The sequence below is a fragment of the Triturus cristatus genome, chromosome 12 (genome assembly GCF_964204655.1).
Source record: "Triturus cristatus chromosome 12, aTriCri1.1, whole genome shotgun sequence".
Taxonomy (NCBI): Eukaryota; Metazoa; Chordata; class Amphibia; order Caudata; family Salamandridae; genus Triturus; species Triturus cristatus.
This window is the reverse complement of record NC_140595.1, coordinates 544,064,703-544,090,298: the sequence shown is the minus strand read 5'-3', so window position 1 is coordinate 544,090,298 and position 25,596 is coordinate 544,064,703. Positions and strand designations below refer to the sequence as shown.

The window sequence follows — 25,596 nt, the reverse complement described above, 5'->3', positions numbered from 1 at the left end:
ACCATAGAAAATTAAGAGCACTAACCAAATATTGAAGAAAACAATATATAGTGCCAAAATAGTGTTAATATTGTATAAAACAATTATAACTATATTTAACTTCAATTTAACTAATATTTTAAAAGTAAAACTTCTAAAATAGCACAATAAATATTACATCAATGTATTAAATATACACAACTTAAATTGTAAATACATTATAAAATATATTAAACTATCATTAAACTAAAAAAAAGATTAAGCCAACATTTAAAAAGACAAAACAATACAATATAAATACATATTAAAATGTAACACAAAGTTAAATAAACTTTAAAAAAAGCCAGTACCCGAAAGAGTACATTAATTTCCAGCAAAAACTCCAAGAGTTCAAAAAAGTACTATACTAAATTCTACTCAAAAGGAGAGTCAAGCTACTAAAACAAAGAAAATTCTAAAAAGTAAGTAACCTAACCTGAATTAATTATGAGTAAATAATTCCTAAATTAATATAATGCTTTCTATTTATACTTCCCAATATAGGAAACAGATGCAAAGCAAAACACATAGATGAAAATACCTGAATAACCCTTCTACACTACAAACTCCACAAAGACACTGTCACAAGTAATTATATACAACTTGGTAGTATGTAACCCTTGCATTTTTATAGTTCTAAAAAACTAGCATAAAATAAACTCTAGAAATAATCAAATCTATTTTTAAAACATATAATTCTAACAAACCTTTAATTTCAACACCCTAAAATTACACACCTGCCTCATAACTTGCAAAAATAAACAGACATCAAAAAACAGCTCTTAAAATTAAGAAACATTAAAACTGTAAGTATGAAATGTATAACGAAAAGTAATGCTGGTTTAAATATTAATGCCAATTAAAACTTTAGTTATTACAAACATTTAGGGCCTGATTACGATGTTGAGCGAACCGGCACCGACAGGCCGATCTAGGGCAGTGGCCCGGCTGCTGGAATATAAAGCCGGCGGTCGGAACAATTTGGGAGGGGGGAAAGACCACCCTACTCCAACATGATCAAGAAGCCCATCGGAGCAGGGGACGCAGTCTAATCCCTACAATGAAGGCGGTGCCCACGGAGGCACCACCGTAGGGATTAGTATGTAAGTGTCCCACTGATTTTTTTTGGGCATTCCCACTGCCATGAAAACGCTGTCGGAAAGTGACTTTGGGGGCCCCTAGCAGGGCCCATGTCACACGTGGGCCTCAGATATGTACCCAGGGGGACACGTGGTGACCACCAAACATCCGTGCACCATGTGCCAGGCACCACATGGTGCCTACAACATGGCGCATGGATGTTTGTATGTTATAGACATGCATTTTACTATTGCAGTTTGTGCAGCGGCCCTTTTCCAGGTTGCAGCACAAACCACAATAGTAAACTACATGTTTCCGACCACCTTCACGGCGGTCGGATCGTAATGTAGTTGGTGGAGCTTTTGATTACATGTCAGGCGGTCTCCATCCTGCAGAGCGCCCGAACGCCATCGTAATGAGGCCCCTGATGTGTAATTCTAAAGTTTGCAAATATAATCCTGAAAAGAGGCACTTCCATCACTTCCTAAAAGGAAAGCTAATGTTGTCTCACTTGGAATATATTTACATGAGAGCAGAAACGTAGAGTATGCACACTCAAAAACAATGTAGTACTAAATGTAACAAAAGTAGAAGTTGGAAAAGTTTTACAAAACCTTAGGAAAGCAAGCACTAGTTCTCACGAACCTACAGGAACTATGTTTAAACCTAGCCTGCCAAAAGCTCCTAAGTACACTACAGGGCAACTACCATGTATCCCAAACTTAAAAAGACTTAACAGTACAAACCAGAAAAGTTACAAATGAAGCCTCTGCTGCTCTTAAGAAACTTCTAAGACATTAATAGTCCCAATATGTTAACTACAACTCACAGTGAGGAACCCTTCGTTATTTATGATTACACTAATAACAACAGAAAAAGAGGACTGTATGCAGCAGAAAACAACATACTATGATTAACATAAAGTATAACGTGGATGATGGATGGCAATTTTAAATCGTGCCTTCCACCAATCACACAAATTTACACCATACACATTAGTGCTACAACACAAACAAACCAGGAATCCATAGCAAGAACACTAGGCTGAAAAAAAACTATATATATTCAAGTTTAACCTAATGGTAAACTATAACAAACACCACCATACTAATTTATTGATAAATATTTGTATTATTTTTACTATTCATTATAAAATATTTATTTTAATAAAACAGTACATTTAGACTGGGAAATAAAAGTGAAACTATAAAGCAAATGAACATTCCCCTCCTATTAATAATAAATAATATGCAACCGACAATTAATCCACCAAATTAAATCCACAAAAATAGATGTAAAAAATCCTCAAAAAACTTAATAGATAAAAATGCATATCCACAAGGAAAAATCTCAATATTTGTAACCCTTCAAAAAACCTGAAAATGTGAATTAGAAAAACTGGCCCATGAAAACAGACAAATAAATTACATTAAAAACATAGGGTTGGTTAGAATATAACCACGTTTTATTTTTATATATACTTGTGAAGGATTGTTGTAAGATGTCAGTGATGTTGCCAAGCGCCAAGTCTTATTTTGGCAGCATAAGTTGCTAGATATATTTTGATATGGAGGCCGCAGGAATGAATGTTTAACTTGGCGATTATGGGGTTGTATCATAACGATTTCTACATTCGTGCTCAGCCTCCGAATGGGTCCATACACACATTTTTACTGAAATTGCACTGTGCAAAGTATATTCTCGAAAACCTAGAGCAGTGGTCTCTTGTTCATGTTTCTGAGCTGTACTGTTTAGGATGTCAATGCAAAACTAAGAACAGGAGGAATGTTGGATGCAGCCTTTTATGAGAGAACATTGACTCAGAGGCATCCATGTGCACAGGGATCTCTGTTGCCACTATTATGATAAGGAAAACAAAGCGCTGCCCTACTCTCAGTGAGGGATTATGACATCAGGGTTGGGCCACTAAGACTGAATTGAGACCCTGCTCAGACTTACTCTGAGAGTCTGCTTGCTGCTACACTGTAACAACAGTAAGCTGAAGGCATATGAGGTGTACTGTGCTGCCAAAAAGGGAATTGAAATAGGCACAGGGACATTGTGTATGTCATAACACCTAATTAAGCAGCATGTCTGAGTGGGTCATAGTGGAAGCATCCATAAAACAAAAGGTACGAGCAGCCATTGTACTGCTTTTGCACAATCAAAATCCAGTTTCTACTGAAAGGCGCATAACCCTTTCGGTGGTGTTTTATTAATTTTAATTGCTTCTAACTGAAAACCAAAAGCACTAGATGTAACTCAAGCAATATAGCTGGGGGATACCTGCATAATAACTATTTTCTTCTGTTGTTAAACAAGACATTACCACTTTCATTGCTCAGGCTCACCAGATCATTTTCCAGTTATTTTGTGGCCCCCACACAACTGGACAAGGCAGCAAGGCATCCTGAGAAAGAAACAATCTCAGATGATATGAATTGCCAGTTTGCCCCACTCTAAGCTTTCTGAAGCAAAGTCCAAGGCTACTGAGGAAATGCTAAAAAGGATCCCTTATAATCTACAGACTACAGTTCGGCCCTGCAGGAAGATGATGACAACCAAAGAAGTGGCTACATTCCAAAATACTCCTTGAAATTGGGATAAAATGGTAACATCACTTCAGTGGCAAAGCAAACTCTGGCTACAGAATTCGCTCTGTTCTGATTGGAGCTTTTGACACCACAATTTAAGGCTTCAGTGGAAGCCGAAACTTGACATACCTGTCTTCAAGGAACACTTGTCAGCTTCAGAATCCTGTTTTACAATTTGGTGTTTTATTGTTTCCTTGTCCTTTTTTCTTTAATTTTTTTAAAAATAATAAATAAATAAATTTCTTATCACTTTTGATACAATTTTTGTCTTATTTCATTTATTATTTTTCCCTTCTTAACTAACTTGATTGTGTACTTCATTGTTTGGTTTTCTAACGTCAATGATGATTTGGCACTGCATAAATACATAATACTTACCTACTTACTTATGCCTGCTACCCCTCCTGGGGTATAGGCCATCAACTGGTCTCTCCCCGCACCTCTGTCCCCAGCTTCTCTTTCAATCGACTCCAGGTGTAACCCATCTCTTGCAGTCAGTCATGAGGCCTTGGTGCCAGGTGTTTCTTGGCCTTTCTCTTTTCCTTTATCATTGAGTGTTCCAGGCCAGGGCTTGTACTGGTGGTGTTTGATGCGTACTTGCAGAGGGTGTTACCTATCCAGCCCCAGTATCTTTTCTTGATTTCTTAACGTACAGGGAGTTGAAAGTCTGCTGCCAAAGGTCATTGGTGCTGGTAGTGTTTGGCATGTGGATTTGTAGGGTTTTCCTCATGCAGGTGTTGATTAAAGTCTGGACTTTGTTGTTGGTGGTAACTGTTGTCCTCCAAGTTTCTGATCCATACAGAAGGACCGATTTTATGTTGATGTTAAAAACCTGATCATGGTTTGTGGTGTTAGGTCCTTCGAGCTCCAGATCTTCTTTAGCTCAATGAAGGCAGCCCCTGCTTTGCTGATTCTGACCTTGTGCTGCCCTGCTTGTATGACATTGTCCAGGTAGGTAAAGGCCCCAACCTCTTCCAGAGAATCGCCTGCAAGAGTGATTGTAGTTGTGCTGACTGTGTAGCCTTATGGGATCTTGGCTTTTCCCCTGTGAATGTTGAGGCCAGGTTTTGCTGCTGTAGCTGCCACCTTGTACGTCTTGTCTTGCATCTGCAGAAGGGTATGGGAGATTAGGTCTGGGTTGTCTACAAAGTCCAGGTCATTGAGCTGCATCTAAGGTGTCCAATGGATCCTATTTCTTCTCCTTACTATGGATGTCTTCATGATCCAGTCTGTGACCAGCAGAAAGAGAAAAGGTGAGCCAAAACAACTGTGGCAGTATCCGGTCCTCTTTGGTAAGGCTTCTGTGAGTTATCCTCAATGTACTATCTCTTAAGAGTTCCTGATGATTCTTACAAGGTTATTTGGCGCACCGTAGTGGTGGAGGAGTTTCCAAAGGGTCTCTCTGGCCATGCTGTCAAATGCCTTCTGATAGTTGATGAAGTTGACATAGAGGAGGGAGTTCCATTTCAACGTCTGCTCAAAGATCATGAGCAGTGGTGCAATCAGGTCTGAACAGTATCAATCTTTGTGGAAGCCAGCTTGGGGATCTCGCAACTGAGCACAGACTTGTACCTTCATTATGTTCAGGATGACTCCGCTTAACACTTGCCGTGGTTGATAAAAGAGTTCTCCCTCTGTAGTTCCCCTTCTTGTGGATCTTTATCAGATCTCTCTCCTTCCAGTCTGATGGCACGTTTTCCTCTTCCCAAAACCTTCCAAAGATGGGGTACAGGATGTCTACTGATGTTTTAATGTCTGCCTTCAGTGCCTGTGCAGAAATGTTGTTGGGTCCTGCTGCCTTTTGTTTCTCAGAGGTTTGATGGCTCACTGTAGTTCTTCCTTGGTTGGTCTGCTGCAGTCGATTGGTAAGTCCTTGCCAGCTAGCTATATGTCTGGTTGAGACTTTGGCCCTGGCTGCTTCAGCGGTTCTTCAAAGTGCTCCACCCGTCTTTGTTGTTGGCCTGCATTGCTCGTGATTGTCTTCCCAGCTGTCTTTAACAGGGCTTGCTGGATCTGCTAGAGAGTTTTCTTATTATTTTGTAGAGTTGTTTCAAGTTTCCATGGCTTGCTGCTTCCTCAGCTTCTGTAGCAAGACTATTGATGAATTATTCGCTTGTCTGCTCCTAAGCTTCTCTTTGCTTTCTTGATGGTTTTGGTCTATTACCCTTGAACTTAAGCTTTTTCTGCTCTTGTTCGGCTGGTGTTGACTGCAGCTTTCTTTCCTTTTACTCTTGGATTTGCAGAGCGTTGTGGTGAAGATCCATTCTTTATGCTGGTGTTTCTTGGGACCCAGTCCCTCCTGCAGGTTGATATCACTGTTTCTTTGATCATCTTCCATTGACTTTCTACTGAGTCTCGCTGTCCTCTAGTTCTTGCAGGACTTGAAACTTTTTACTGAGGGTGACTAATTATTCATTTGTTTATATGCATCTTTGACGAGGGTGGCGATATTTCACTAGCGTCGGTTCCATCCATGCTTTCTTCAGCTTTAGCTTTAGCCTGGCTATGGCAAGGTGATGGTCTGACACTACTTCGCACCTCTCATCGCTCTGACATCCCTGGGACCTCCATAAATTCTTTGCAGTGCAGACATGACCAATCCTTTTCTTTGTTGAATGGTCTGGTGACACCCACATTGCGTTGTGTACTCTTTTGTGTGGGAATACATTATCACTCATCACTAGGGTGTTTAGGGCACAAAGATGTTGTCAAGGCCATGGTTGCCCATGACTTCTTTGTACCCAGTGTTGTCGCTTCCAGTCTTGGCATTGAGTTCCCCTAGCAGTATGGTGATGTCTCTCTCAAGGGTTTTCTACTGGATGGACTGGAGTATATAGTAAAACTGTTCTTTTCTCTCTTCTTTGCAGCCATTTGCAGGTGAATAGCACTGGATAACATTCATGTTGTTCCTCTTTTTCTTTGTGTGGAAGGTCGCTGTGATGAGTCTGGGACCATGGGCTTCACATCCCATCAGAGCTCTGTTGTATGCTGGTGTTAGCATCAGTGCTACTCCCTGAGTATGTGAAGCATTCTCTTCCTCGTGTCCAGAATACAGCAGCATTTCTCCTGGATCCAGTCTTTTCTGTCCGAACTGTGTCCATCTGTTCTCGCTGATGCCAAGCAGGGCAAGGTTGTATTTTTTCATCTCAGCTGCCACTTGGGCTGTCTTGCCTGTCTCCTGCAAGTTCATTACTTTCCATGTCATGATGGTGATGAACTTGGTTGAAAGCAGTTAGATTGGCTTTGTCGCTTCTAGGGATCTCTGGCTTTCACCACAAGGCCCCAAGGCCATACTGTCTTTTGGTTGACATTTCTGTAGTTAGGGTTTTTTTATATGGTGGGGTAGCTAGCCCCAAGCATAACCCTCCTCCTTTCGCAGCTGGGCTTGGGACCGACCATGCTGGAGTTAAATACGTAATACATATTTCTCTAAACATATTGATGTGGTTTGTTCCATAGCTTCCAGGGCAAGATTTTCTCATTAGAATTGTGTTTTGGACAAGCAAGATATAGCATAAGTCAGTGGGGTAATTCCTTCCAAATTAACAATCTTTTGCTTAATTTGCATGTTTGGTATTTTATGGCTCACTAAATAAAATTGTGGCAAACCCTGGCATAAGAGTAACCCTGACCTGATAGTGAACATCAATGGGAGATGTTATTGAAATAATTTTGGCTATGTCTGGATTAACATAAAGGTGCCCACTAAGCATAATAAAGAGGTCATTACCTACAGGGCATTTTCATTGTGTAATTGACCATAGCCATACGCATTTTCCTCTTTCTGGTGGGATGCATATCTTGGGTATGGGGTAATTATGTCTCAGTAATATATTCTTAAATGTTCTTGAGTGCTATTGCTTTAGTTTTCTTTTCATTTGAAGAATATTGTTTGTGTGGTATTAATGCAAATCGAAATAAATTATTTTATTTATTTTTACTTTGTGAAAATGTTCGCCATATATAGTGCAAAAGTTGCTTGGTCTTTAATTTTGAGGTGTAAACCTAGCTGGGCTTGATAGGTAAATTTGTCTTTATGGACACCTTATTTCATAAATGTTGTAATCTAATCTGTTTCAATTTTCATCTTGCCCCGGGTCACATCTTCCTAGGAAAACACTGTTTATAGCTAGTACATGTGTAAACATCTCTAAACAAATGATCTCTGATATTAATGCAAATACTCATGAAGAAAATCAAACATGATTTGGCAGAGATGTTAAAGAGGTAACTTTTGACTCATCAGTAAGGGGCGGAGCTCTCGTTGGTCCCATGATCTTGAGTATTTTTGATGTGATATTGGTGTGTTGTAAGATTTGGCTCTTCTGCTCGCGCTGCCATTGGCCCTAATGCAAGAAGAGAAACTGGGCACAATGTCCTCGTGGTTGGTAGTAAACGACAGCTACTTTTGTGGGCAAAGTGCCAATCACACCCCCATCATTGGCGCCACTGCATCTTCCGCACTAAAGATAGCCATGCCCCTTCCATTATGGGTAGTAGAAATCTCATGGACTCCTCCCAACACTTTAGAGTTCCTGGTCATTATTTGTTACTTCATTGATGAAATAGGTATGTACCTGGTCGTTACTTTAAAATTACTGACCAGCGCAGATACTGAGAACACTTCCTTCAAATACAAAAATTCTTTACATGTGTTTAGGAGACAGGCAAATGTTTCTTACACAAAGTCATCACAGAATTCTAGAATCAAATGCGTATCTCCTTCACATGCAGGTTACATCATAGCGAGATGTGATGAAGGCGGGCGAGGTAACTTGATTTTTACTTAATTTTGTTGTGAATTAGGCATTGATGTCTAATCAGCACCGTTGGCCGATTTCTCGGTTGCAAACCAATTAGACAGATTAAAAGATGATTTCTAAAAATGTGCACATAGCCAGAGCTAAAAACGAAATACTGAGTGGTGGGTTCCACCTGGCAGGTAAGAAGAGAATCAGTATGCAGAAATACAATTGTATAAAAAACGTACATATTATCACATTTTTAAAAGTAGGCATTTTTGTATGCGGTGATCAGTCATTTTGACGAATTTCTCAAATGACGAATTTCCGACTATTAGACAAGATGACGAAACTTCATTTGAGAGAAAAGGTAAAATGACAAAATACCTTCTCCAAGAAAATATTTTTTCGTGGGAAAGGTTATACACACGAGTAAAGCAGGAGGGGGAATAATAGATCAATTAAAAATAGAGTATAGTGGGTGTAAGGGATTTGTAAAACAATGGAGTAAAGTAGAGGTTTGAAAAAGGAAAGAGAGCGAGAGTAAATTGGGAATGGGAGTTAGGGGTTAGTAAAAGAAACTTGATAGAAGCAAAAAGGGGGGTAAGCAGGTTGGGGTAAAAACAGAGGTGAAGTGGGAGGGGGAGTAAAGTATTTGTGAAAAAATTGGAGTATGGTGGGAGAGGATGTAAGTAGCAACAAAACTAAGTGGGGTTAAGAGTGCAAATCCCCCAACCTCCCTTAAAAGAGTAAAAAAAACACTACCTAAATAAACTTTTGAACAAAAACTTTCACTCAGGGGCGTAACACAGGCCCCCGCGGTGCGGGGGGACTCAAGCTCCAGGGGGCCCCCTTTGCACAGCACTTCGGCCGGGGAGCTCCTGATTGAGTCCGGAGGGGGGCCCCTCCACGTACCTTGCCGGGGGGGCCCCTGAACCTTTGTTACACCACTGCTTTCATTGGGTTGTGTTTGATAACCTTGTGCAACCAAGATACCATAAAAAACATCTTCAACATTGGACTGAAAAAAACATTTGTCAGCACCACTTTCTCCAAAGCACATTCAACCTTTGTAGACGGCAGTGAAAAATTGTTAGTCTGGCTCATCCCGTGCCCCAAACATGGGAGGATAAACTATAGGTTTGTAGAGCTAGGGCTACTATAAGCCAAATGGAAGACTTCTGTCAGATGGATGTCACGCCAGAGATATGGCCGAATGAGTGTTGGCAGAAGAGGCCTATGCGGGGGTTTGAATCGATGAGCACTTGGAGAAAGATTGCCAGGAGTGGGCAAACATGCTGCACAACTTAGAAGTTACTCTGGTGAACCCCCCCCCGCCCCGTCACCGACGGCCCAGATAGAACAACATCAGCCCAGGACTAGGTGGGGTAAGAGATACAAACTGCTGGACATGGGGGAACAATGCCAGATCTGGAAGAGGACTACTGCTACTTGGCATCCAGTCCGGGTGGGGGGGGGGAGCAAGGCATAATATAACAACCAGAGTACTGCTGGAAAATGGTGTGCCAAAAAAGGGGTGGCATGGAATGGTGTAAGGGAGTGGAGGTTAATGGACCCAGAAATCAGACTCCATGAACAGTCATATGTCTAATTGAAAATATAAACTAAACTGATGTGAATCGTGTCATATATGGTCCACCATAAATTCTCATTGTAATTTCTTCTGCTTGATACCACAAGTTGTACATGTTTATGCAAAACTGAAAAGAAAAATCTAAAAAAAAATGTAGCCAGACTATTTAAGCTTTAACAGCATTGTTAATTGTTCTACGTTTGCGCACAGGCATGTTTAAATAAAGTGCTTCTTCTGTTGTGGGCCATGTTAAGTTTCCGAGAAATTAAGTTGTGTGCCTTTGCATTTCTTTTAAAAACATGTTGCTGATAATATTGCTCAATTAACAAAGTCCTTGCTGCTGACCAGGGGCGGCTACCTCTGTTGTTTTGCTAGAAAGGCTCTCGCAAGTGCCAACAGAAAATCTTTCTCGTTGTGCTCTGAGTTGAGAGAAAGGTGTACTAGTAACGCTGCGTACTTCGAGTTATGCAGCTGCCTCAAGCGCGCGCAGGGGCGAGGAAGACAAACCTTAGAGACATTTTTTGTGTACAGTCGAACTCTTTCAGGTCTGTCTGGTAGTTCAGAGTCCCGCCGTTTAGGGTATTCTGCATGTAAGGGGATGTGCGTTTCTTTCCAAATTGATTTTCACCTTGCAGTTGAAATGTGGATGGAAAGAGAAGTGAATTCCCTTTCTTTACCCCAGACATTTGAGTTACGTTTACCTTTTTCTCAAGTAATTTGCTACCACCTCCGCCTTTTCAAAAAGTGAGGATTTCTTGATGTCGAGATTAGGAAAAATCCTGTACATGTCGCTCGTATTTAAAAGATTATAGCTTGACAGTGCTATAATTATTAGGGGCTTCTCTTTCTAAGCGCTGTACTTTTGATGTCGAATATCTCGGTAATGCCTGTGTTGTTGCCAAAACAAACCTGACTTGTAGTAAAAAAAAAAAATTTTTAAAACAGCTGAGATCGACGTGTCTTTTCTCTATCAGTAAGGACGCTTAATATTCGTGAAAAGAATGGTGTACAGACCATTGCTTGACAAGAAGCAACCTTATAATTATCCTTCTTTCCTTGTAATAAGAGTGTTAAAGTGGTTTATACAAAAATTTGATGAACTGTACCACGTGTTTGCTTATATGAATTGTGATTATGTAATTATGAAAGCGTGTCTTTTTGTAACTGATAATTTAGTTTTAATACGCATTATTTTGGGAATGTAGAGAAATTGATAGCTTTTGTGATTTCAAAAAGAGAAGAAAATGACACCAGGCACAGGTATGGAAAAAAGGATCAGTTGTGAGGTGTAGTTAGGCACAGAGGTAATGGGATCGAGGAGGGTGGTATGAATCAATAAATGTGTGTAAGTAGGGATACATGTATTAGCTGGGATGTGCCATAGACCCCAGCTAAAAACCAAAATGCTGAGTCTCTCTAGCAGTGATGCAGTATTGTGCCGCAGAGTGGGTGACATCATGTTCGAGCTGCCTGTTTAAGTTGGTTTGGTCAAGGACACGTACTGTCTGCAGTGCTTTGCCTACTGTCTGGCTTTGGTGCCTTGTCATCAGACCTCAGAGTGGTTGACACCTTCCTGCTTTCTCAAATTTGCCTGAAAATGCACCATTTGCCCACTCATTTTTTCAAAATTGTTTCTGAGGGAAAAGAACCCCCCCCCCCCCCCCCCCCCAACCCCCGTAGGTGGTTCAGGCTTGCCCGCTAAGCTCGCTCGCAACAGTGAACAACCACAATTGTTTTACGCCACACCACTTTCAAATGTCACCAGCCGCCACTGGCTTCTAGAGCTCTGTATCCCTCCCCAGGTCGACTGAGTGCTGTGACATTAACTATTACTAAAGCATTATGAATGTATCCAATATTATTGTTCCGAAGTATATGTAAACCAAATGTTGTTAAAGAAACAACACTTTTCCCCCACTCAGTGGAGGCAAGCGTGATTTATTGATTCATTGCTGTGACACAGAAATTCATCTTCTATGGAGAAATGTATTTTGACTCTGGGAAATTCATAGGGATTATTACTTTTAAGATTGTGTGTTTGGTAGCTGTTGGCTTGAAGTATAGCGCTAGTGGCTGTGAGTGTCAGGTTTTCATATATGAAGTGTGTCAGTCCAGCTGAGCAAAGGATGGCCTGACAGACACTTTTTATGTTCGGGTCAGGCAGCAAGGCACTGTACAGAAAATAAATGAGTAGGCACTTGGTCTGCCTGAGCCGAACTTTGCTAGGCTGATGATTTCACAACTCAATCAATCAGTCAATCATCATACGCAGAGCGTAGCACTTTCACCTCTGAGGTATCTGGGTACTGGTGTGCCAGGTCTCTGTCATGCTAACTACCCCTGCAACAGGTCTTAAGGAAACCGGGAACAGGGAAGAAAGAAGCTGAAAACAGCAAAGCAAAGGAAAGGCAAAACAGAGCAGAAGAGGGCTAACAGAGACCAAAAACATTAACAGAAAAAGCAAAACACATGGCAAAAATATGAGCAGAAGGGCAAAACAGAGGACAGAAAAACAAGCAGAAAAGGGAGGGCAGATAAATGAACAGAAAAGGGAAAACAGCGGGAAGAAAACAAGTAGAAAGGGCAAAGCAGAGCAGAAGACGGTAAAACAGAGGGAAGAAAAATGAGCAGGAAAGGCAAAACAGAGCAAGAAACAAGCAGAGGAGGCACAACAGAGGGCAGCAGGTAGACATGCAGCAGAGGGTGGCTGACTGCAAGCAAGCTGGACAGGAGAACAGTCACAGGGGGAGCTTGCTCAAAGGATCTCCTCAATGGGGTCACACTGTGGCCTCCATTAAGTAGGTCCTTGGGGGGGGGGGGGGGGGGGGAAGGCAGGACGCTGGGTAGCGGGAAGAGGGAAAAAACTAGCAGAAAAAGCAAAACAGCTAGCAGAAAATCCAAAACAGAGAACCAAGACAGAAAAAGGCAAAACAGAGTGCAGAAAAATGAGCAGAAAAGGCAAAACATAGCTGCAGAGGCTTAAACTGAGGGCAGAAAAATTTGCAGAAAAGGCAAAATAGAGGGCAGAAAAGGGAGCAGAAAAAGGCAAAACAACTGGCAGAAAAACAAGCCAAAAAGGCAAAACAGAGCAAGAATCGAGCAGAGGAGGCACAAACAGAGGGCAACAGGTAGACAGGCAACAGAGGGTAGAAGACTGTGGGCAAGCTGGACAGGAGAACGATTGCGGTGGAGCTGGAACAAGGACAACTCTGTGGATGTGACCTCCTCAGTGCAGCAATGCACTGCAAGGCCCTCCCCCTCCTGGGGAGGGGAGCTCGTCACTGGTGGACAAGAACCTGGGTGCTTCAGTTTTAAGCCATGAAGTTCTCTGGGTCAACTGTCTACCTGTCACGCCCCATCACAGAGTGGGGTGGTGTCAGCAAGTCTCACTGACCCCATCCTACTCTGTGATAAGTAAGGGAAGGCCCTCTTCTCATTGTTGACCCTTGACAAGGTCAGCCAATGTGAGGAGGTGGCAGTCTCTTCTCCAATCTCTGGGAACCACCGAAGCTTCCCTCTTGCCACCCAGTGTCATGACCGTGACCTGGTATGTTTTTTTCAATGTTGGGTGCATGTTTATGTATGAATGTATGTGCATTTGTGCTGCATGCTGTGAATGGGTGTGTACGTGCTTGTGAATGGTGGGTGTATGTGTGCTCGCTTGTGAATGGATGGGTAGAAGTAAGCGTGCATGTAGATGAGTGTATGTGTGTGCACGGGTGGATGCTCGGGCAAATTACCGGCCGCCACTGTATGCACATGAATATATCTCTTTACAACCAATGCCCTACAACGCATTCCATTACAACGCGGTCGTTATAATGACCACGTTGTTACAACGCGAACCATTACATTGCAAGTTGTTACTGCGACTATCCTTACTCCAGTTTGTGCAACAGCAGGAAAGGTGTTGGATTGTAACCCCAACACCTTCTGCCCCCTACAGGAAGTCATTGTAACGACTTGTGATGTAATTATTCACGTTGTAACAACGCAGTCGTAAAAACCGCCTTGTGATGGAATGCAGTGTAGCGCATTCGTTGTAAACGATGTCTCGTGTGCACATGCGACCAAGTAAATATGCCATCGCTCACAGAACAAGAGAGCCAGCTGTTAAGGTGGGCTGACTGCTGTTCAAAGCACGATGCTCTGGTGGGAGGAAAGAAAATATGAATGACAGTTGAGCAGGTGAAAGGGCTTGCCCAAGCCCCACTGTGTATGCTTATTTGTTTGTATTTTTTTATTGTTAAGTTGTTTTTATTACATTAGACTGACGAGACCAAAAAAAAGTCACATTAGGTCTGGCTTACATACAGCTTTGTATGTAACCCAGACCGAATATGATTTTTTTTTTAATTACACGAGGAAGGCCAGACGTAAGGTTTCAAACAATGCACAGGAAAGTTACTAGCCTGAAAAGATCGAGCTAATGGTATTTCACGAATAAGCCGATTGAGAGTGCTCTCTGTTATGATAATGCGTGCGTCTTTCGTAGACGCTTCACTTGCCACAGCAGATCCTCAAAATAAAGCTTTTAGCCTGTGAGCACTGGGCGTTTTACTTAAGCGCATGTGTCTCAAGGAGAGAGGTGCAAATCTGCAATGTATAGATTGCCTAAGATCTACGTACATATGAGCAAACAGAACTTTATATAGCAGGGTAGTTTAGAAGTATCTGTCCACGGACCACCCGCAGCACACAACCTGATAAAGATATGAAAGTGACACTGCATGATTCTAATACATTCTAAACCCAACGGCCCTTCGCAACTGCTCGCGCAAACCGAAACAGCTGCATGTATGTGCCTTCACATTTAAAATGAGGTTTGAATTTCAAAAATTAAGCCGAATATTCAGATAGATTGCCTAAACCAGCTGCAGTGGTTTTAGTGAACACAACAAAAATCACGTTATAAAAAACAATACATTTAAACACACGTTCTGTAAAATATCATAACATTTGCACTTAGTAACATAATTTCAAGTCGCTAACATAAGAGACAAAGCAGTACGAGAGAAAAGGCAAGCTCTATTGGTGAATTACAGAAATATTACTAAACGTGCGAAGGATATGAATGCAAACTGCACTTACTGCAAGGACTCGGCAAACATCTACAGGACTTCCTGGCCAGACAGTTCACGACTCCGTTATTTTGGCCAAATGAGGACTTGTAAAACCTCTCAAAGCCTCAAAAGAGAGGAAACGGCAAAACCCTCTTATCGTGTTTCAAGGGGGCGGGTCTCTTTTTTTATGAACAGCTGGGCACTTATCTCCATTTACAAGATGACGTCCTCCCGCATACTCATTAAGAGATGAGTAATGCACGCGCTGGCCACAGTAGAACAGCAAATGTGTTAGAATTGACAAGGGGCTGGGAATTGTGTGATTTGACGCTATTGTTTGTTGCGTGCGTATAGCTTCATGGGACGTAGGTGCCGTGGGGTGTTCCAGTGGATGACAGAGGACTTGTGGTGGGTGTTCAATAGGGTCAGTTGGTCTTGTGACCGGCATGAAGGGACACCCCCACATATGTAGTCTGTGCAATAAATTCTGTTCACCTGTTCAGATGACTTTATGGTTATTAATACACAAATCAACAATATGATGCGGAGAGGCACACCTCGGTAATCCTGATCAAAACAGTATTATACAATATTCTCACACTGAAAACTCAACACTTTCAACATAAGCGGGCTACAGGGGAAGGCATGAACAGTCAAACAAATGCCAACTAATTAATACACAAAGCCATAACCAGGATTGTTCAGATTAATTGCAAAGAATCTTCGTTTCTCTTTTTTCTACTGTTCCCCATCACTTTCCTCAAGAAGGTGAAGTGGATCTCACCTCTAAAACTGGCACTTTTTTTAATGTCGAGCCTGGGCAGTGCATGTGCGCTGCTCTACGAGGCATGCTGTATTAGAGTTTGGACTTGAAGCTCCGCCCACTCTCCGCCCATATTTTTCATTGCCTTGTGTCATTGTCCTTTGTAAATGCTGGCTTCTGATTCGTTAATAGGCTTGTTAGTCCTTCTTTAGTAATGCCTTGTCTTCCTTTGTAACCGCCCATGAGGACTGGCCCTTTTACTTCTGTTATTACACGGTATGTCTTATTTAGTCTGTAAGCACTATTTTCTTTAATGAGTTCAATATAATTTTGCCTCCTGGAGTGCTGCCTATACACTGCAGTACACATACACTTATTGCAGTAATTTTTCACTACCACTAGGCTGCGCTATAAAGCCTCTGTCATACTGTGCTTTATGCAAATATCAGTCTTGTCCAGATTTCCCCTTAGGCTAACCAAACCCAAACAGGCTGAAGCTACTGAACATCTCAGAACACAGAAGAGCGGAAGGAGTATGACAATGAAGACTAGAACAAGGAGTAACGCAAGTCACCAGTAATTAGTGGAAACAATGACTGGCTAAGGTGTTGATGGAGCAAGGTTTCGCAAAAATGAAACCTGCTCCAATTTATACCCCCATAATACGTACTAACAGTAAGTAATTGTGGTAAAACTAACGTATAACCAACATGAACACAAGGGAACTGCTTTGCGCATGCCTGAATTAACACGTAAATAAATAGTATAGAAATAACCTTTGTGCTTTGTAAGAAAACAAAGAAATTGCATGAATAGGCTGCATGTGCATCAGTATTTTGCATGCTGCATCCTGCTTTAAAGTAATAATTAATGCCGCTTTTGCTCTAAGCTTATGCTAGGTAACATTAATGGGGAATAGTGCAAGGTAGGTGGTAAACAGTGAAGGTTTCATTCTCATATAATTAATAAATGTTAATTTTCATTTACTTTAGTGTGCTGGATGAAGCAGCCATCTTTATAAATTTAGCTAAGGTTTGAGGGAGAGCTTCAAGGAGTGAGTCCTTTCTGCAATGAGGCAAGACAAGACGCGCTGTGCACCGCAGATGACATGAAAAGGCTAGAGTGTCAGACGACTGTCAAATATGATACCCAGGCGTGGGACCGGAGATGCACCCTGTGGATGATGTTAATTTGTGAAAAGAAAATGTTAAAACGTGTATGTTATGTGGGGAACGTGAGAACGGACTAACATTCAGATCCTGGGAACTAATATAACACAATGAAGTTGTTGAATTAAAGGTGAAATCATGGTGGTATGATAACGCCACCTCCCAAGTCCACCAATCCCTGTGCGAGCTTGATGATAGTTTGCAACAATTGTGGGATGCACATGTCAAATTTAGAGTATAATTGGGGTGCCTTTAGGGGTCTGGTGGGAGCTTAGGCTGACAGGAGAGAAGAGGGGAGATGCGTCGATGTTCGTCGTTTTGCAGAGAGGCCTAGCTGTTCCTGTTCCTGTCCTTATGCCCTTTGTTCCCTGATTCTATTTCGGGGAACCCCCACCATTTCAAGGCTGAGGGGGTGGTTTTCCTATAGATCAATAGGTTTGTATTTAGCCTAACTCGTTCTCAGAAATTTTACTTATCGATGTATTTTGTCTCTGAAACTTTTGTTTTATCCGCTCCGTCAATGATGTATTGATAAGTATTATTTAGATGCAACTATTGTCTCTTTATCTATCCCCTCTGTTAGGTATATCATGTTTGGCAATATATATATATATATGCTGAAACTTTTGTCTCTTACTCTATCCACTCCTTCTTAGCATAAAGTCATTGCTTAATTCAGATGTTTGTATTTCATATATAATTTCTCCTTTCATGAGATTCAGTGTTTGTAATTTGTGACCAAATGCAATTAAACATTAACCCTTTATATTTGAGATAAAATTCAATATTAACTTTATCAAGAGTCTGTGATCATTTTTTATTTACTAAATGGTTGGTAAGTTAGTGGTTATCATTGCCATCAACTATTCAACTTATTGGTCCATCGACCAAGTAGAAGGAAAGTTGATATTAAAGATTAGCTATTAAAAGATGTCTCATTTGAATCTATAAAAAGGAAAGAATTGTTTGAACGTATAAATTAACCCCAGCATATCAGGGATTCTGGGTAAATGTGTATGGGCCATTGTGTTATGATGCTATTGATTATTGATCCCTGATTATTTTTTTGGTATTGGAGCTTGTTCAGTGTTAAACCATATGGTCTTGTTCATTCATGGAGAGGAAAGGCTTACGCTTTATAGGAGGTAGTACTTGGGTGATGTAAAACTAGATTACCAGCAGAATATTAGGTTACCCCAAAAACAAGCAATCATTCCCTTTATCAGAATGAAATGGATCATGCTAGTGCAAGTCATGCACACCATGATAATAACTTATAAGGTAGGACAATAAACAAGGCTATACCAAAATTTCAATACAAGTGAAGCCGTCCAGCCTTTGGACTGGGCAGGGAATGGAACAGTAGCGTGAATAGCCCACAGACATGAGACTCACATGGTGCAAACGAGAACAAGACAGAAATGTTAAAAGTTTGAAGAATGGAAAGGAAATATACATTGGCAAAATAAAGTATTGACCCTTTAGCCAGGGCACTAAAGGGCACTTTCTTTTAGGTGGATATGCACACAGACACATTTGCAGGCACGGTGAACAAGTGAACAGAACTACCCATGATATCAGCAAAAAGTCTACTCAGCACAGAAATGGATCAGAAATTGATGAGGTTCCTTTAAAGCTGAAATCACGCATCATGGCACCATAGGGAGAAATTAAACTGGATTTCAAGAGGATTTTTCAGCTTTTTTTATTTTTTAATGAGGTTGTAGTTTGGTGTAGGCCCACACTACCGTTTCACTGCTTCCTTCTTAAGCAAAGGTGCTTCAACTGATGGTTTCTTACTAGGTGTAGCTTTTCTATCCAAATTTTCATAAGAAACATTGGTAGGAGAAGGAAGGAATACTTTTTTTGAATTCGTGTTTATTCAATTGTCCAAGGCAAGGTACAAAATGTATTATTGATCTGATTTTAAAGTTAAATACATTTGCTCCAGCCACTATTTTCTGCTTTATATAGCTCCTGAGTTATATGCCTTTACATTTACTATAGTACGGAGGCAAATGCATATAGAAATTTGGAGCATAAAAACGTCATATTGGACAATTGAATATTCACCAGTTTAACAAATTAAAACTAATCAATTCCCAGAGGGACAGCTGTGAGAAGTTGGCCTGGTATATGCTATTCACTAGTTAAAGTGGACACCTTGCACCAGTATAATTCGACTCTTATGGTAGTAGGTTTAAGACAACCTTTTAAAGAAAGCTATCCTAGTGGTAGCTGTGAAGAGCAGTCTTCAGGCTAAGTTTTTAGAGGAATGTAAAGCAGCCTGTTTTACATTATAATCTCTTGAATTACTAAATGAAAGGACACCACACAGGTATATATATCAAATATATATGTATTTATTACTAGACACACTCTACTAATCTCTTTATGAGATTAGAAGTCGGGAACATATGCACAAATCAACGTTTCACAATAAATTAAGCACAAATATGGCTGGGGCCCCAGGGGTGTACCAGACCATATACTAAAAACAGAGACTTAAGAACGACGACTTGAGAAGGGACAAGGCCTAGGGCCTTCAGAAGCGCTGGAACCTTACTAATCCACCCAAGGCAGGTAAGTAAAGGACCCACGGGAGACGCATGCAGTGTGAGAACAGAGCCGTGGATCCCAATTGACTTCAATGGAGCAAGTCGCGGTTGGAATTTTAGAGTTTTAGGATACTTCTGGAGAGTCTACAAGCAAGTCACTTACAGGGTAAGTAGTTCTAGAGCCAACTCACACAGGAGCACTGTAGTGCTGGAGTTACCTCACCCAGGGGAGCCGGGTGCATAGGTGCCTTTTATTGTCGGGTCGCGGCATCGTTTTCAGTGGGAGCCAAAGAAGACTTGCTGCTTGTGAAGACAGGAGAAGTGTCCGGTGGAATTCAAGGCTGGATTCAGAAGAAAGAAGACCTGAAAGTAGAGTGAACAGTGTTCAAAGTCACTTGGCAGTGACCCGGGGCAAGGAAGCTGGATGCCCACAGTCGTTGGATGATTTCAGGTGATCATGGGTGTCTTGACTCTTCAGCCACGATGACCAGGAGGTGTCGATGACAACCAGGAGCTGGATTCCGCGTGTCCCACAAAGTCTGCAGCTTACTGCGGTGTCGGTGACCAGATTGGAGCCAACAAGCCTTGGTAACAGCAAGTGTTGTGGAAAGTGTAAAAAGTTAGTGGCGCAGACCAGCAAGGTCTGAGGGACTCACCCAGCGAAGGCAATTCATGGCAGGCCTGGAGCAACCAGGGGAGCCCTATGGAACTGTAGAAAAGTCTTCTGGGGACCCACAAGCCAACCGGCAAGGGATCGCAAAGACGCCTCAGGAGGATTCACTCAACAGGGGCCCACGGTCACTCGGGATGAGGTAGGCCTCTGTTCTTCGGTGGAAATCCTGCTGGAGGCTTGGAACACACATAGTACAATGCACAAGTTCGTAGAATGTCGTGAAGGGGTTGCACTCAAATAGTGCACGGTACCCAGGGATTGCGGTTCCTCATCACTCGTGGGGTCCTCTTGCCTCAGCTTCACTGGGGACTCACAATGGCCTTGGAGAAGTCAGGAAATCCTCTTCCTGGGCTGCAGGGACTTCGGACTCTGGCGGGAGCGGGAAAGTTTGCGACTGTTGATGCAAAGTTTTGGTGCCTGCCAAGCAGGGGAGTCACTCCTTGACTCCAAGGGAGATTCTTCCGTTTCCAGAGGTAGTGTAACGTTGAAGGTCCAGGATTCTTCTTCAGAGCGTCATCCAGGGATATCTAGTTTGCGATGGCAAGGGTTCCCTAACTTATACGGAAAGGAAGGGAGGGACTAGCTCTATGACCCCTCCTATGGGAGGGTCAGGGGAGAGGGTGGTTACACCCACCTCCCTTTGTCTAGTTTCACGCCAGAGCAGGGGCAGGTAGCCCCTGAGCTGTTTGAACTAGCATATGCACAGAGGAGCCTACTGCTCCCCCAGTGCAGGACTTCAAAGCACTCAAGGAGTGCACCCACCCAGCCCCAATACACTAAACCCTGTCTGGGAGATGGTCACACCTCCCTGTGACAGGATACCTATTGTTGGGCCTCCTCCACTGTGAGTTTCGGCCATCAGCAGGAGGGCAGCCCAGTGTCTGTGACTGGTGGCATCCCTTTTTTGATGCCAGGGCTCGTCAGGATTCTACCGCGTTTCCACAGTAGGTACATGTCTATCCCTCTAGAAGGGTGGGATCATACTCCCACACCAGTTACTGGTGTGGGGGGTATGATTCCAAAGCGTTTGACACCAAACACGACATGTTTTGATGCAGCCATTGCAAAGTTAGCATTAACCGCAAGGTTATAATGCACTTAAGAGTATATGGTTTGACCACATTCACAAACAGCCCCAGAGAATAGACTCTGAGAGCTGCAGAGGGGCCCTGCTCAGGCAGAGGCACTCCCTCAGATGGAAACCAAGCACCCTGCCCTCAGGATTGATAGGGCCTGCCTTAGGGGTGACTGATAGGTTTAAATGTGTGTTCACGGAGAGATATAGTGTACCTATATCTCAGTGAGGAGTGCTAGCATCATCTCACCCAGGCTGCTGTAGCAGGCCTGTAGTGTCAGATTTAGTCTGCTTCCCAGGGGTGGCATAATACATGCTTCAGCCCCTGGTAGGCCTGTGAAGTACCTATGCCCTTGGTACCTAAGGTACCATATACTAGGGGCTCATAAGGTACCACAGTATCCAATCACTAGTTCACATAATATGCACTCCAAGTTGTTTAGAGAGAACAGAGAGGCTGGGGCCTTGATTAGCAGGGTCCCAGCCAGACTATGGCCAGAAACCAGTGTAGAAATCAGAAAAAAAAGTGGGGGCAACATAAGGTGCAGATCCTACTCTCCTACAACAGCAATCAGAGATGACATGGAAATGATAACATATTGCAAGAGAGTACGACAGTGTGTACGTGTAAAGTACACATTTGCAAGGGGATTTTGTTCTGTGCTCAATAGCAGTTGCTTATTCTTATTCAACTCAAAAGTTTTCATTTTACATATCTCAAGAAGAAGAAAGGTAAACTTAGTGGACCTCACCGAGGTTCCAATCCATGAACATGCAGTCAAATTCAGATCCCTCCAGTGGATACATTAGTCCGCTGAGCCACTAGAGCATAAGTAGTCAAGGAGCTTTCACATTAGACAAAAAGATCAACTCCTGTCACAGAATTGTAGAAACTAACCAAATCAGGCTCGAAAATTGAATTCACTGTTTACTGTTATAGATTCATGTCTCTGTGAGATTTTGATGGTGGCCATAAGCCCAAACAGTCTAGCTGCCAACCGTGTCCCATATGCAGCCTCTCTTTTGTTCCTGATGCATACAACCTCTCTAACCAGTGAAGATTTTGAAAACGCCTCTTCAATGTCCAACCAGAGTTTTGTGAAAATGTCTTATGTTCTGTGCTTCCATCCCCTTGACTACCCAATATGACTTACTCCTCACCCTCCCTCAAGGCCAACCTACAGTAAATGAAAACAGCAAAACTTATTTGTCCTGGGAATCGATAGCTAAGAGATAAAAGTAATGTAAAAACATCAAATGGGAAGGAAGGCTAGTTGTCAACCAGATCTTTTTCTGTGCAGAATGTATGCATGATGCTTCTCACGTTCAGTTTCCAGCACCACTGAGAGTTTCTCTAAGGCGGCTAACAAGAAACACCCGATCCACTTTTCTGCGATGCTAATTGAGCTCCCAGATTGATTATGTTCATTTAATGTACCTAAAAAGAAAAAATATCAGTACCTCCAGCAATCCGTCTCATCCTAAAAAATTCTTAGCTATCCGCACAATTCTGGGACTTGAGAACCAAAATTATTTTGAGTAAAGGAAACCGTTGACTCAGAACATGCAAAACTGAAGGCACACTTAAGCAAAGTCAATTTATTTGGTTTTATTTCTACAGAGGTACAACTTTCAACATCATATAATCAAAATGGCACACAATTCCACCCATGATCTGATGCTAAATGGCAAGGGAATAGGGATTCCTCAGAGTATGTCGATAAAGTAGGGGGTGAGTGGTAGGGAGGCAAATTGTATTGCTCTGCTATGCTGGTGACTTGCAGACTCATTTTGAAGATGTTACATGTCTGCTACCCCTTTCTGATCTTCCTTCTGTTATCGTAACTTTTTCTGCATCATGGTTACACTGTTGTGAGGTTGCAAAAAGAACAATTGATGGACAGAAGGCAGAACAATGTCATACATTCACCCCAGTACAGAGATCTGGGCCTAAATTCATCGTTTTTTTGCTCACCATGCCATTCCAGTTTAGACCCAGCCATATGCTAATCAGTCTTGACCCTGCACCCAATGGGAAGTGTCCAGCCCAAATTGATGGGCCAGGTCCTCCCTGGACTGGAATGAAGCATCCTAGGACCGGTTTCGGGCTTTCAGCCCTCATCAGACAGGCTAGTTTGACTCCAGTTGTAGTGTAGTTCCAATAGTACCCTTCATGCAGGACCTACGCATTTGCGGAGAAGATAAACTGTGGGTCTGGTGGCAAACTGACTCTGTACACCCGCCGAATATGTTAGCCTGTTTTTGCATTAGCTAGCTCGTAGCGCTACTAGAATCTCCTTTTATCAGAGAGATTAGCTTTTGCAACCTCAGAACACAATGACCTCAGACTCGTGGAAAAAATATACTACTTTTCAGCCAGTCACTCGTGCTTGCTTGTTTTGCTCCCAGAGAGATACACAGAAGAAACAGTTGGGCGTGTTTACAATAATAATTTATTGTACCGTTTTTCTTCCCATGTAAAACAAATGTGCTGCTACAACTGTAACACAGTAGCAGAGATATGGAACCAGCAGTACAGTGAATACAAAGGAATAGTATTGCTCTACCATTTTGCAATAGTCATGAACAAATACATGAATATAAAATGCATTTATAAAATAAAGTGCGTACTCCTAAGATGCCTGTCTAGATCTACCTAGAATGTAAGTAGGTGCTAAAGAGCTACTAAGCCTAAGAGCCTAATAGTCTAGAATCTAAGAGCCAAGAATCCCGCTAGAATTTAGTCGAACCTTCATACTTGAATAGTGAGAGTGTGGGACTTCATCCTGGACTGGAGTTGGACACCCTGTCGGGGATAGTTAGACCACTGACAGCTGGAGCGATGGCATGCCGGAGCTGCAGCATCTCTGGTCAGTGTGTCGGCCTTGAAGTCTCGATTCCCTCCTGACTACTGATAGCAAGAGGTGCTGTATTTATACAGTCTATGTGCGTATGTTACCCATTGTTCAGTATGAGGATGACGTTGGGGATTAAACCTTTGTGCATAGATAGGAGAGGTGAAGTATGCCCCTTGGAGAGTGTACTCATAAATTATTCATATGTGCTAAGGATGACGTCTTAACAATATCGATCGGGCAGAACCCACCCTCGTCATAGAACTAGGTGAAAGGTTTAGTCCTTAAAAGGCGTCAGTCCTTATAAGGCTTTCAGTCCCTATAAGGCATTCTGTCCTTATTTGGAATTATTTCCTTATATGGCTCATTTATATGAAATGAAGGGAAGATGATGTAGGTAAAGAGTAAACCTATATTTGGGTACAGATATGAAATATAACACCGTGGTATGTAGAGCACGGGACTCGCGTCTAGGCATACCAGTCCCATCCGGGTTGACAAATGCAAAAAGAACAATTCATGTCATACATTCACTCCAATACAGAGATCTGGGCCTAAATCCATAGGATTTTTTGCTCACCATGCCATTCCAGTTTGGACCCAGCCATATGCAAATCTGTCTTGACCCTGTGTCCAATGGGAACAGTCCAGCCCGAACCTGCAGGCCAGGTCCTCCCTGGACTGGAAACAAGCATCTTAAGACTGGTTTCGGGCTTTCAGCCCTCAACAGCCAGAATAGCTTGACTTCAGTGGCATGGAGAGCACGGGACCCACGTCTACCTTTCTTTCATCAATATTTGATTACTTGATTTCTTGAGTCTCGCTCTCAGTTCTCTCTCTGGAAACTTGCTTTGGTTCAACTTAAAGTTGAATTATATATTTTTCCCATCTTCCAGGTTTATTTCCTAATTTTCTTTTTATTACATTAAGATATACAAATAAATCCTTTCCTTCTAATGGAATGCTTCTTATCCAGAAGGCTGTAACCCCCATCTTGGACCTTTAGACTGATAAACGGCTTTTTCATGTTGATAAAATGTTGGATATACTGTGTATAAATGAGACGTCTCGGAGTACATTTTATAATTTCTTCCTATGATGCTTGTTCCTTTTTGTCCCATTCCCAAGTCTTATATTATTAAAAATGCACAAATATTAAATTTGGGTTCTCGTTCATGCAACTGATTTGCTGGGAAACAAAAGTCAAAAGCTTGCTGGTCCACTCCTAGTGCGTTCTCATCTCTGTGTGTCACCGACCATTGGTTCTCCTCACCACTCATTCTTCTTATCTTCAGTGTCGCTATGCTAATGCTGCTATTGATGTGCTGGTTAAACAAAGTTATGAGCATGACCAAATCAGTTGCCACAGAGCCAGATAGTAAGCAATATCTTTTCGTCTTTGAAGTGTAAAC

The 25,596-nt window shown here is 42.1% G+C and overlaps 1 protein-coding gene across 2 annotated transcripts in view; it reads right to left on the bottom strand.

Moving 5' to 3' along the window:
- LOC146776248 (dipeptidase 2-like) overlaps positions 1-25,596 on the bottom strand; it is a 369,058-nt gene that overhangs the window by 166,067 nt on the left and 177,395 nt on the right. The window contains exon 1 of one of the 2 annotated variants that reach the window (XM_085636819.1): positions 15,120-15,249. The exons of the other annotated variant lie outside the window; for it this stretch is intronic. The gene's annotated coding sequence lies outside the window, so the exon portion shown is untranslated. Of the gene's footprint in view, positions 1-15,119; positions 15,250-25,596 lie in introns of those variants that run through there. 2 annotated transcript variants of the gene reach the window in all.